Source organism: Eretmochelys imbricata, unplaced genomic scaffold (genome assembly GCF_965152235.1).
Source record: "Eretmochelys imbricata isolate rEreImb1 unplaced genomic scaffold, rEreImb1.hap1 Scaffold_29, whole genome shotgun sequence".
Taxonomy (NCBI): Eukaryota; Metazoa; Chordata; order Testudines; family Cheloniidae; genus Eretmochelys; species Eretmochelys imbricata.
In genome coordinates this window covers 2,433,022-2,447,006 of record NW_027554341.1, presented here as the reverse complement: position 1 = coordinate 2,447,006, position 13,985 = coordinate 2,433,022, and positions in this window count along the sequence as shown.

The following is a 13,985-nucleotide window of genomic DNA, read 5'->3' as shown; positions in this document are numbered from 1 at the left end:
GGTGCAAGTGTTGGGAGGATTGTTCATTGTTCTTAAGATCCAAGGGTCTGGGTCTGTAGTCACCTAGGCAAATTGGTGAGGCTTTTTACCAAACCTTGTCCAGGAAGTGGGGTGCAGGGTTTTGGGAAGTATTTGGGGGGAAAGACGCGTCCAAACAGCTCTTCCCCAGTAACCAGTATTAGTTTGGTGGTGGTAGCGGCCATTCCAAGGACCACGGGTGGAATACTTTGTACCTTGGGGAAGTTTTGACCTAAGCTGGTAAAGATAAGCTTAGGAGGTTTTTCATGCAGGTCCCCACATCTGTACCCTAGAGTTCAGAGTGGGGGAGGAACCTTGACAGAGACAGTTCTTCCTGATCAATGTTAGTCATTAATGACACTTGGAATCATCCTCCCAAATCCTTTGATAATTAACTCCTGGGGATTGTGAATAAAATCGGTTGGTGAAAATTAGTAGGAAAGAGAAAATTCATTCCTCACCCATCTTCTGATGAATTTCCCATGGAATCATCCACCGGAAAACAATTGCATTCTCTCTTGGTGTGTTGGAAGAGATTGGTTTGTGCAAATTACTCAAAGTACGAAAATCGTTCTTTACAAGCACCTAGTGGTAAAGACTCCAGCAATCCAGATTCTCTCCTCCTGAGTTTGTAGAGATTGGTTCATGAAAATGACTAAAAAATCAAACCTTTATTACTGATCACTGCATCGAATTAGTACCTCATGGAGTCATCCTCCAAAGGCCTTTTAGCTACTCTGCTGGTCACTTGCTAGAGATGGGTAGTGTAAATTGCAAAAAATGAGACCTTCAATACGAATCAGATGTAGCCATTGATGTCTCATGCACGCTTCCTCGAAAAGCCATTCGGATTCTCTCCTGATCCTTTGGTAGAGATGGGTTCATGAAAATTACAAAAATCCAACAGTAATTACTGATCACTGCTAGTCATTAACTCCATCTGGCATGACCCTCCAAAATCCTTTCAGAATTGCTTCTGGTGATTTGTTATAGGTCGAGTCTCGAAAATTCCGACAAATAAGCAATTCAGAACGGCTTGGTGGTAGTCATTCATTCCTCACATAATGAGCCTCCTTAGTACATTCCAATTCGCTCCTGTTGACTTGGAAGAAATCAGTTCCTGAAATAGACTCAAAATGAGAAATTCACCTTGGATGTGCGCAACAGATAAATTGGAGAAGGAATCTTCCTGAAAGACCCGAGGATTCACTTCTCGTCCTATGGTACATAGCAGTGCGTGAAAATTATTCCAGATGAGAAAGACATGCCTAATCTGGTATCCTGAACTATTTCTCATGGAAACATCCACCAAAACACAAGTCTCTTCTCTCTTCAGGATTTGGTGGAGATTGATCGTGTAAATTGCTAAAAATGAGAAAGTTAGAACTGATCAATACTATAAATCAGTGACAAATGGAATCATCCCCCAAAAGCCTTTCAGATTCGCTTCTCGTGATTTGGTAGAGATCAGTTCATGATTTGATGAAAATTACTCCAAATGAGACAGTTCTTCCTGATCAATGTTAGTCATTAATGAAACTTGGAATCATCCTCCCAAATCCTTTGATAATTAACTCCTGGGGATTGTGAATAAAATCGGTTGGTGAAAATTAGTAGGAAAGAGAAAATTCATTCCTCACCCATCTTCTGATGAATTTCCCATGGAATCATCCACCGGAAAACAATTGCATTCTCTCTTGGTGTGTTGGAAGAGATTGGTTTGTGCAAATTACTCAAAGTACGAAAATCGTTCTTTACAAGCACCTAGTGGTAAAGACTCCAGCAATCCAGATTCTCTCCTCCTGAGTTTGTAGAGATTGGTTCATGAAAATGACTAAAAAATCAAACCTTTATTACTGATTACTGCATCTAATTAGTACCTCATGGAATCATCCTCCAAAGACCTTTTAGCTACTCTGCTGGTCACTTGCTAGAGATGGGTAGTGTAAATTGCTAAAAATGAGACCTTCAATACGAATCAGATGTAGCCATTGATGTCTCATGCACGCTTCCTCGAAAAGCCATTCGGATTCTCTCCTGATCCTTTGGTAGAGATGGGTTCATGAAAATTACAAAAATCCAACAGTAATTACTGATCACTGCTAGTCATTAACTCCATCTGGCATGACCCTCCAAAATCCTTTCAGAATTGCTTCTGGTGATTTGTTATAGGTCGAGTCTCGAAAATTCCGACAAATAAGCAATTCAGAACGGCTTGGTGGTAGTCATTCATTCCTCACATAATGAGCCTCCTTAGTACATTCCAATTCGCTCCTGTTGACTTGGAAGAAATCAGTTCCTGAAATAGACTCAAAATGAGAAATTCACCTTGGATGTGCGCAACAGATAAATTGGAGAAGGAATCTTCCTGAAAGACCCGAGGATTCACTTCTCGTCCTATGGTACAGAGCAGTGCGTGAAAATTATTCCAGATGAGAAAGACATGCCTAATCTGGTATCCTGATCTATTTCTCATGGAAACATCCACCAAAACACAAGTCTCTTCTCTCTTCAGGATTTGGTGGAGATTGATCGTGAAAATTGCTAAAAATGAGAAAGTTAGAACTGATCAATACTATAAATCAGTGACAAATGGAATCATCCCCCAAAAGCCTTTCAGATTCGCTTCTTGTGATTTGGTAGACATCAGTTCATGATTTGATGAAAATTACTCCAAATGAGACAGTTCTTCCTGATCAATGTTAGTCATTAATGACACTTGGAATCATCCTCCCAAATCCTTTGATAATTAACTCCTGGGGACTGTGAATAAAATCGGTTGGTGAAAATTAGTAGGAAAGAGAAAATTCATTCCTCACCCGTCTTCCGATGAATTTCCCATGGAATCATCCACCGGAAAACAATTGCATTCTCTCTTTGTGTGTTGGAAAAGATTGGTTTGTGCAAATTACTCAAAGTACGAAAATCGTTCTTTACAAGCACCTAGTGGTAAAGACTCCAGCAATCCAGATTCTCTCTTCCTGAGTTTGTAGAGATTGGTTCATGAAAATGACTAAAAAATCAAACCTTTATTACTGATCACTGCATCGAATTAGTACCTCATGGAATCATCCTCCAAAGACCTTTTCGCTACTCTGCTGGTCACTTGCTAGAGATGGGTAGTGTAAATTGCAAAAAATGAGACCTTCAATACGAATCAGATGTAGCCATTGATGTCTCATGCACGCTTCCTCGAAAAGCCATTCGGATTCTCTCCTGATCCTTTGGTAGAGATGGGTTCATGAAAATTACAAAAATCCAACAGTAATTACTGATCACTGCTAGTCATTAACTCCATCTGGCATGACCCTCCAAAATCCTTTCAGAATTGCTTCTGAATTGTTATAGGTCGAGTCTCGAAAATTCCGAAAAATAAGCAATTCTGAACGGCTTGGTGGTAGTCATTCATTCCTCACATAATGAGCCTCCTTAGTACATTCCAAATCGCTCCTGTTGACTTGGAAGAAATCAGTTCCTGAAATAGACTCAAAATGAGAAATTCACCTTGGATGTGCGCAACAGATCAATTTGAGAAGGAATCTTCCTGAAAGACCCGAGGATTCACTTCTCGTCCTATGGTACAGAGCAGTGCGTGAAAATTATTCCAGATGAGAAAGACATGCCTAATTTGGTATCCTGATCTATTTCTCATGGAAACATCCACCAAAACACAAGTCTCTTCGCTCTTCAGGATTTGGTGGAGATTGATCGTGAAAATTGCTAAAAATGAGAAAGTTAGAATTGATCAATACTATAAATCAGTGACAAATGGAATCATCCCCCAAAAGCCTTTCAGATTCGCTTCTTGTGATTTGGTAGACATCAGTTCATGATTTGATGAAAATTACTCCAAAGGAGACAGTTCTTCCTGATCAATGTTAGTCATTAATGACACTTGGAATCATCCTCCCAAATCCTTTGATAATTTACTCCTGGGGATTGTGAATAAAATCGGTTGGTGAAAATTAGTAGGAAAGAGAAAATTCATTCCTCACCCATCTTCTGATGAATTTCCCATGGAATCATCCACCGGAAAACAATTGCATTCTCTCTTGGTGTGTTGGAAGAGATTGGTTTGTGCAAATTACTCAAAGTACGAAAATCGTTCTTTACAAGCACCTAGTGGTAAAGACTCCAGCAATCCAGATTCTCTCCTCCTGAGTTTGTAGAGATTGGTTCATGAAAATGACTAAAAAATCAAACCTTTATTACTGATCACTGCATCGAATTAGTACCTCATGGAGTCATCCTCCAAAGGACTTTTAGCTACTCTGCTGGTCACTTGCTAGAGATGGGTAGTGTAAATTGCAAAAAATGAGACCTTCAATACGAATCAGATGTAGCCATTGATGTCTCATGCACGCTTCCTCGAAAAGCCATTCGGATTCTCTCCTGATCCTTTGGTAGAGATGGGTTCATGAAAATTACAAAAATCCAACAGTAATTACTGATCACTGCTAGTCATTAACTCCATCTGGCATGACCCTCCAAAATCCTTTCAGAATTGCTTCTGGTGATTTGTTATAGGTCGAGTCTCGAAAATTCCGACAAATAAGCAATTCAGAACGGCTTGGTGGTAGTCATTCATTCCTCACATAATGAGCCTCCTTCGTACATTCCAATTCGCTCCTGTTGACTTGGAAGAAATCAGTTCCTGAAATAGACTCAAAATGAGAAATTCACCTTGGATGTGCGCAACAGATAAATTGGAGAAGGAATCTTCCTGAAAGACCCGAGGATTCACTTCTCGTCCTATGGTACAGAGCAGTGCGTGAAAATTATTCCAGATGAGAAAGACATGCCTAATCTGGTATCCTGAACTATTTCTCATGGAAACATCCACCAAAACACAAGTCTCTTCTCTCTTCAGGATTTGGTGGAGATTGATCGTGTAAATTGCTAAAAATGAGAAAGTTAGAACTGATCAATACTATAAATCAGTGACAAATGGAATCATCCCCCAAAAGCCTTTCAGATTCGCTTCTTGTGATTTGGTAGACATCAGTTCATGATTTGATGAAAATTACTCCAAAGGAGACAGTTCTTCTGATCAATGTTAGTCATTAATGACACTTGGAATCATCCTCCCAAATCCTTTGATAATTAACTCCTGGGGATTGTGAATAAAATCGGTTGGTGAAAATTAGTAGGAAAGAGAAAATTCATTCCTCACCCATCTTCTGATGAATTTCCCATGGAATCATCCACCGGAAAACAATTGCATTCTCTCTTGGTGTGTTGGAAGAGATTGGTTTGTGCAAATTACTCAAAGTACGAAAATCGTTCTTTACAAGCACCTAGTGGTAAAGACTCCAGCAATCCAGATTCTCTCCTCCTGAGTTTGTAGAGATTGGTTCATGAAAATGACTAAAAAATCAAACCTTTATTACTGATTACTGCATCTAATTAGTACCTCATGGAATCATCCTCCAAAGACCTTTTAGCTACTCTGCTGGTCACTTGCTAGAGATGGGTAGTCTAAATTGCTAAAAATGAGACCTTCAATACGAATCAGATGTAGCCATTGATGTCTCATGCACGCTTCCTCGAAAAGCCATTCGGATTCTCTCCTGATCCTTTGGTAGAGATGGGTTCATGAAAATTACAAAAATCCAACAGTAATTACTGATCACTGCTAGTCATTAACTCCATCTGGCATGACCCTCCAAAATCCTTTCAGAATTGCTTCTGGTGATTTGTTATAGGTCGAGTCTCGAAAATTCCGACAAATAAGCAATTCAGAACGGCTTGGTGGTAGTCATTCATTCCTCACATAATGAGCCTCCTTAGTACATTCCAATTCGCTCCTGTTGACTTGGAAGAAATCAGTTCCTGAAATAGACTCAAAATGAGAAATTCACCTTGGATGTGCGCAACAGATAAATTGGAGAAGGAATCTTCCTGAAAGACCCGAGGATTCACTTCTCGTCCTATGGTACAGAGCAGTGCGTGAAAATTATTCCAGATGAGAAAGACATGCCTAATCTGGTATCCTGAACTATTTCTCATGGAAACATCCACCAAAACACAAGTCTCTTCTCTCTTCAGGATTTGGTGGAGATTGATCGTGAAAATTGCTAAAAATGAGAAAGTTAGAACTGATCAATACTATAAATCAGTGACAAATGGAATCATCCCCCAAAAGCCTTTTAGATTCGCTTCTTGTGATTTGGTAGAGATCAGTTCATGATTTGATGAAAATTACTCCAAATGAGACAGTTCTTCCTGATCAATGTTAGTCATTAATGACACTTGGAATCATCCTCCCAAATCCTTTGATAATTAACTCCTGGGGATTGTGAATAAAATCGGTTGGTGAAAATTAGTAGGAAAGAGAAAATACATTCCTCACCCGTCTTCTGATGAATTTCCCATGGAATCATCCACCGGAAAACAATTGCATTCTCTCTTGGTGTGTTGGAAGAGATTGGTTTGTGCAAATTACTCAAAGTACGAAAATCGTTCTTTACAAGCACCTAGTGGTAAAGACTCCAGCAATCCAGATTCTCTCCTCCTGAGTTTGTAGAGATTGGTTCATGAAAATGACTAAAAAATCAAACGTTTATTACTGATCACTGCATCGAATTAGTACCTCATGGAATCATCCTCCAAAGGCTTTTTAGTTACTCTGCTGGTCACTTGCTAGAGATGGGTAGTGTAAATTGCTAAAAATGAGACCTTCAATATGAATCAGATGTAGCCATTGATGTCTTATGCACGCTTCCTCGAAAAGCCATTCGGATTCTCTCCTGATCCTTGGGTAGAGATGGGTTCATGAAAATTACAAAAATCCAACAGTAATTACTGATCACTGCTAGTCATTAACTCCATCTGGCATGACCCTCCAAAATCCTTTCAGAATTGCTTCTGGTGATTTGTTATAGGTCGAGTCTCGAAAATTCCGACAAATAAGCAATTCTGAACGGCTTGGTGGTAGTCATTCATTCCTCACATAATGAGCCTCCTTAGTACATTCCAATTCGCTCCTGTTGACTTGGAAGAAATCAGTTCCTGAAATAGACTCAAAATGAGAAATTCACCTTGGATGTGCGCAACAGATCAATTTGAGAAGGAATCTTCCTGAAAGACCCGAGGATTCACTTCTCGTCCTATGGTACAGAGCAGTGCGTGACAATTATTCCAGATGAGAAAGACATGCCTAATTTGGTATCCTGATCTATTTCTCATGGAAACATCCACCAAAACACAAGGCTCTTCGCTCTTCAGGATTTGGTGGAGATTGATCGTGAAAATTGCTAAAAATGAGAAAGTTAGAACTGATCAATACTATAAATCAGTGACAAATGGAATCATCCCCCAAAAGCCTTTCAGATTCGCTTCTTGTGATTTGGTAGAGATCAGTTCATGATTTGATGAAAATTACTCCAAATGAGACAGTTCTTCCTGATCAATGTTAGTCATTAATGACACTTGGAATCATCCTCCCAAATCCTTTGATAATTAACTCCTGGGGATTGTGAATAAAATCGGTTGGTGAAAATTAGTAGGAAAGAGAAAATTCATTCCTCACCCGTCTTCTGATGAATTTCCCATGGAATCATCCACCGGAAAACAATTGCATTCTCTCTTGGTGTGTTGGAAGAGATTGGTTTGTGCAAATTACTCAAAGTACGAAAATCGTTCTTTACAAGCACCTAGTGGTAAAGACTCCAGCAATCCAGATTCTCTCCTCCTGAGTTTGTAGAGATTGGTTCATGAAAATGACTAAAAAATCAAACCTTTATTACTGATCACTGCATCGAATTAGTACCTCATGGAGTCATCCTCCAAAGGCCTTTTAGCTACTCTGCTGGTCACTTGCTAGAGATGGGTAGTGTAAATTGCAAAAAATGAGACCTTCAATACGAATCAGATGTAGCCATTGATGTCTCATGCACGCTTCCTCGAAAAGCCATTCGGATTCTCTCCTGATCCTTTGGTAGAGATGGGTTCATGAAAATTACAAAAATCCAACAGTAATTACTGATCACTGCTAGTCATTAACTCCATCTGGCATGACCCTCCAAAATCCTTTCAGAATTGCTTCTGGTGATTTGTTATAGGTCGAGTCTCGAAAATTCCGACAAATAAGCAATTCTGAACGGCTTGGTGGTAGTCATTCATTCCTCACATAATGAGCCTCCTTAGTACATTCCAATTCGCTCCTGTTGACTTGGAAGAAATCAGTTCCTGAAATAGACTCAAAATGAGAAATTCACCTTGGATGTGCGCAACAGATAAATTGGAGAAGGAATCTTCCTGAAAGACCCGAGGATTCACTTCTCGTCCTATGGTACAGAGCAGTGCGTGAAAATTATTCCAGATGAGAAAGACATGCCTAATCTGGTATCCTGAACTATTTCTCATGGAAACATCCACAAAAACACAAGTCTCTTCTCTCTTCAGGATTTGGTGGAGATTGATCGTGTAAATTGCTAAAAATGAGAAAGTTAGAACTGATCAATACTATAAATCAGTGACAAATGGAATCATCCCCCAAAAGCCTTTCAGATTCGCTTCTTGTGATTTGGTAGAGATCAGTTCATGATTTGATGAAAATTACTCCAAATGAGACAGTTCTTCCTGATCAATGTTAGTCATTAATGACACTTGGAATCATCCTCCCAAATCCTTTGATAATTAACTCCTGGGGATTGTGAATAAAATCGGTTGGTGAAAATTAGTAGGAAAGAGAAAATTCATTCCTCACCCATCTTCTGATGAATTTCCCATGGAATCATCCACCGGAAAACAATTGCATTCTCTCTTGGTGTGTTGGAAGAGATTGGTTTGTGCAAATTACTCAAAGTACGAAAATCGTTCTTTACAAGCACCTAGTGGTAAAGACTCCAGCAATCCAGATTCTCTCCTCCTGAGTTTGTAGAGATTGGTTCATGAAAATGACTAAAAAATCAAACCTTTATTACTGATTACTGCATCTAATTAGTACCTCATGGAATCATCCTCCAAAGACCTTTTAGCTACTCTGCTGGTCACTTGCTAGAGATGGGTAGTGTAAATTGCTAAAAATGAGACCTTCAATACGAATCAGATGTAGCCATTGATGTCTCATGCACGCTTCCTCGAAAAGCCATTCGGATTCTCTCCTGATCCTTTGGTAGAGATGGGTTCATGAAAATTACAAAAATCCAACAGTAATTACTGATCACTGCTAGTCATTAACTCCAACTGGCATGACCCTCCAAAATCCTTTCAGAATTGCTTCTGGTGATTTGTTATAGGTCGAGTCTCGAAAATTCCGACAAATAAGCAATTCAGAACGGCTTGGTGGTAGTCATTCATTCCTCACATAATGAGCCTCCTTAGTACATTCCAATTCGCTCCTGTTGACTTGGAAGAAATCAGTTCCTGAAATAGACTCAAAATGAGAAATTCACCTTGGATGTGCGCAACAGATAAATTGGAGAAGAAATCTTCCTGAAAGACCCGAGGATTCACTTCTCGTCCTATGGTACAGAGCAGTGCGTGAAAATTATTCCAGATGAGAAAGACATGCCTAATCTGGTATCCTGAACTATTTCTCATGGAAACATCCACCAAAACACAAGTCTCTTCTCTCTTCAGGATTTGGTGGAGATTGATCGTGAAAATTGCTAAAAATGAGAAAGTTAGAACTGATCAATACTATAAATCAGTGACAAATGGAATCATCCCCCAAAAGCCTTTTAGATTCGCTTCTTGTGATTTGGTAGAGATCAGTTCATGATTTGATGAAAATTACTCCAAATGAGACAGTTCTTCCTGATCAATGTTAGTCATTAATGACACTTGGAATCATCCTCCCAAATCCTTTGATAATTAACTCCTGGGGATTGTGAATAAAATCGGTTGGTGAAAATTAGTAGGAAAGAGAAAATTCATTCCTCACCCGTCTTCTGATGAATTTCCCATTTAATCATCCACCGGAAAACAATTGCATTCTCTCTTGGTGTGTTGGAAGAGATTGGTTTGTGCAAATTACTCAAAGTACGAAAATCGTTCTTTACAAGCACCTAGTGGTAAAGACTCCAGCAATCCAGATTCTCTCCTCCTGAGTTTGTAGAGATTGGTTCATGAAAATGACTAAAAAATCAAACCTTTATTACTGATCACTGCATCGAATTAGTACCTCATGGAATCATCCTCCAAAGGCTTTTTAGTTACTCTGCTGGTCACTTGCTAGAGATGGGTAGTGTAAATTGCTAAAAATGAGACCTTCAATATGAATCAGATGTAGCCATTGATGTCTCATGCACGCTTCCTCGAAAAGCCATTCGGATTCTCTCCTGATCCTTTGGTAGAGATGGGTTCATGAAAATTACAAAAATCCAACAGTAATTACTGATCACTGCTAGTCATTAACTCCATCTGGCATGACCCTCCAAAATCCTTTCAGAATTGCTTCTGGTGATTTGTTATAGGTCGAGTCTCGAAAATTCCGATAAATAAGCAATTCTGAACGGCTTGGTGGTAGTCATTCATTCCTCACATAATGAGCCTCCTTAGAACATTCCAATTCGCTCCTGTTGACTTGGAAGAAATCAGTTCCTGAAATAGACTCAAAATGAGAAATTCACCTTGGATGTGCGCAACAGATCAATTGGAGAAGGAATCTTCCTGAAAGACCCGAGGATTCACTTCTCGTCCTATGGTACAGAGCAGTGCGTGAAAATTATTCCAGATGAGAAAGACATGCCTAATCTGGTATCCTGATCTATTTCTCATGGAAACATCCACCAAAACACAAGTTTCTTCTCTCTTCAGGATTTGGTGGAGATTGATCGTGAAAATTGCTAAAAATGAGAAAGTTAGAACTGATCAATACTATAAATCAGTGACAAATGGAATCATCCCCCAAAAGCCTTTCAGATTCGCTTCTTGTGATTTGGTAGACATCAGTTCATGATTTGATGAAAATTACTCCAAATGAGACAGTTCTTCCTGATCAATGTTAGTCATTAATGACACTTGGAATCATCCTCCCAAATCCTTTGATAATTAACTCCTGGGGATTGTGAATAAAATCGGTTGGTGAAAATTAGTAGGAAAGAGAAAATTCATTCCTCACCCGTCTTCTGATGAATTTCCCATGGAATCATCCACCGGAAAACAATTGCATTCTCTCTTGGTGTGTTGGAAAAGATTGGTTTGTGCAAATTACTCAAAGTACGAAAATCGTTCTTTACAAACACCTAGTGGTAAAGACTCCAGCAATCCAGATTCTCTCCTCCTGAGTTTGTAGAGATTGGTTCATGAAAATGACTAAAAAATCAAACCTTTATTACTGATCACTGCATATAATTAGTACCTCATGGAATCATCCTCCAAAGACCTTTTAGCTACTCTGCTGGTCACTTGCTAGAGATGGGTAGTGTAAATTGCAAAAAATGAGACCTTCAATACGAATCAGATGTAGCCATTGATGTCTCATGCACGCTTCCTCGAAAAGCCATTCGGATTCTCTCCTGATCCTTTGGTAGAGATGGGTTCATGAAAATTACAAAAATCCAACAGTAATTACTGATCACTGCTAGTCATTAACTCCATCTGGCATGACTCTCCAAAATCCTTTTAGAATTGCTTCTGGTGATTTGTTATAGGTCGAGTCTCGAAAATTCCGAAAAATAAGCAATTCTGAACGGCTTGGTGGTAGTCATTCATTCCTCACATAATGAGCCTCCTTAGTACATTCCAATTCGCTCCTGTTGACTTGGAAGAAATCAGTTCCTGAAATAGACTCAAAATGCGAAATTCACCTTGGATGTGCGCAACAGATCAATTTGAGAAGGAATCTTCCTGAAAGACCCGAGGATTCACTTCTCGTCCTATGGTACAGAGCAGTGCGTGAAAATTATTCCAGATGAGAAAGACATGCCTAATTTGGTATCCTGATCTATTTCTCATGGAAACATCCACCAAAACACAAGTCTCTTCGCTCTTCAGGATTTGGTGGAGATTGATCGTGAAAATTGCTAAAAATGAGAAAGTTAGAATTGATCAATACTATAAATCAGTGACAAATGGAATCATCCCCCAAAAGCCTTTCAGATTCGCTTCTTGTGATTTGGTACAGATCAGTTCATGATTTGATGAAAATTACTCCAAAGGAGACAGTTCTTCCTGATCAATGTTAGTCATTAATGACACTTGGAATCATCCTCCCAAATCCTTTGATAATTAACTCCTGGGGATTGTGAATAAAATCGGTTGGTGAAAATTAGTAGGAAAGAGAAAATTCATTCCTCACCCGTCTTCTGATGAATTTCCCCTGGAATCATCCACCGGAAAACAATTGCATTCTCTCTTGGTGTGTTGGAAGAGATTGGTTTGTGCAAATTACTCAAAGTACGAAAATCGTTCTTTACAAGCACCTAGTGGTAAAGACTCCAGCAATCCAGATTCTCTACTCCTGAGTTTGTAGAGATTGGTTCATGAAAATGACTAAAAAATCAAACCTTTATTACTGATCACTGCATCGAATTAGTACCTCATGGAATCATCCTCCAAAGGCCTTTTAGCTACTCTGCTGATCACTTGCTAGAGATGGGTAGTGTAAATTGCTAAAAATGAGACCTTCAATACGAATCAGATGTAGCCATTGATGTCTCATGCACGCTTCCTCGAAAAGCCATTCGGATTCTCTCCTGATCCTTTGGTAGAGATGGGTTCATGAAAATTACAAAAATCCAACAGTAATTACTGATCACTGCTAGTCATTAACTCCATCTGGCATGACCCTCCAAAATCCTTTCAGAATTGCTTCTGGTGATTTGTTACAGGTCGAATCTCGAAAACTCCAAAAAAAAATCAATTCTGAACGGCTTGGTGGTAGTCATTCATTCCTCACATAATGAGCCTCCTTAGTACATTCCAATTCGCTCTTGTTGACTTGGAAGAAATCAGTTCCTGAAATAGACTCAAAATGAGAAATTCACCTTGGATGTGCGCAACAGATCAATTTGAGAAGGAATCTTCCTGAAAGACCCGAGGATTCACTTCTCGTCCTATGGTACAGAGCAGTGCGTGAAAATTATTCCAGATGAGAAAGACATGCCTAATCTGGTATCCTGATCTATTTCTCATGGAAACATCCACCAAAGCACAAGTCTCTTCTCTCTTCAGGATTTGGTGGAGATTGATCGTGAAAATTGCTAAAAATGAGAAAGTTAGAACTGATCAATACTATAAATCAGTGACAAATGGAATCATCCCCCAAAAGCCTTTCAGATTCGCTTCTTGTGATTTGGTAGAGATCAGTTCATGATTTGATGAAAATTACTCCAAAGGAGACAGTTCTTCCTGATCAATGTTAGTCATTAATGACACTTGGAATCATCCTCCCAAATCCTTTGATAATTAACTCCTGGGGATTGTGAATAAAATCGGTTGGTGAAAATTAGTAGGAAAGAGATTATTCATTCCTCACCCGTCTTCTGATGAATTTCCCATGGAATCATCCACCGGAAAACAATTGCATTCTCTCTTGGTGCGCTGGAACAGATCGGTTTGTGCAAATTACTCAAAGTACGAAAATCGTTCTTTACAAGCACCTAGTGGTAAAGATTCCAGCAATCCAGATTCTCTCCTCCTGAGTTTGTAGAGATTGGTTCATGAAAATGACTAAAAAAACAAACCTTTATTACTGATCACTGCATCTAATTAGTACCTCATGGAATCATCCTCCAAAGACCTTTTAGCTACTCTGCTGGTCACTTGCTAGAGATGGGTAGTGTAAATTGCTAAAAATGAGACCTTCAGTACTAATCCGATGTAGCCATTGATGTCTCATGCACGCTTCCTCGAAAAGCCATTCAGATTCTCTCCTGATCCTTTGGTAGAGATGGGTTCATGAAAATTACAAAAATCCAACAGTAATTACTGATCACTGCTAGTCATTAACTCCATCTGGCATGACCCTCCAAAATCCTTTCAGAATTGCTTCTGGTGATTTGTTATAGGTCGAGTCT